This window comes from Penaeus monodon, chromosome 34 (genome assembly GCF_015228065.2).
Source record: "Penaeus monodon isolate SGIC_2016 chromosome 34, NSTDA_Pmon_1, whole genome shotgun sequence".
Lineage (NCBI taxonomy): Eukaryota > Metazoa > Arthropoda > Malacostraca > Decapoda > Penaeidae > Penaeus > Penaeus monodon.
Window position 1 is genome coordinate 8,853,477 of NC_051419.1, and position 805 is coordinate 8,854,281.

Here is an 805-nt window from a genome sequence, read left to right on the forward strand (position 1 = left end):
TAAAAAACAACAAACAGAACAGTAAAGTTTGGTTATGCGGTAAAAATGCCAAAAGTTCCCAGCAATAAGAAGGCGCAACCTCATCTGCCTGAATAATTCAATAGCGTTATGCAACGGCAGCGCAAATTGCATTTCAATCGTCATTGTTATACTTTTCGGCCAAGTTTCGTTCTGCATTGTGTTCTACAGCGAACTTCTCGCATTGTCCGATTTCTTATTGAAAAAGAAATATGTGTGTGTATATATATTTAATAAGAAATAGTTTACTCTGAAACAAAGCTAAGCCTATTATATTTTCAGATTTTAGGTATTACCAAAACAGGGTTGATTCATTGCTTAAAGAACTGAATAAATTACCTAGAAAATCGGATATCTCTTTGAATATTTTCGTTCTGTAATGAGTCGTTAAACTAAAGAAACAAAAATCTATCCGGGCGGTCTCTATTTCCATATATCTATCTCACATGTAAGATTTTAAGCACGTATCCCTGGGTTTTATACACGGTAGATACTTTCAAATTCCATACACTGTAAGCTAGTCTATTTCGGTCTATATCACTTCATCATCGATGCAGACATCGTGAAACCGATGCATACATGAAGTTATTATAACTGACACGTTCCTTGCAACTTAATGGAGGTTAAATAGAACGTGGATTGAGGTTTATTAAAGGTGATATCTGACAATGATGATTTGATGCCATTATTGGTGTTGTTAATTACAACAGTAATGAGCAAATTGGCTGATAATAAAATTAATTACGGGGATAATCTGTTTGATAATGGAAAAGGACGAAAACGGAGG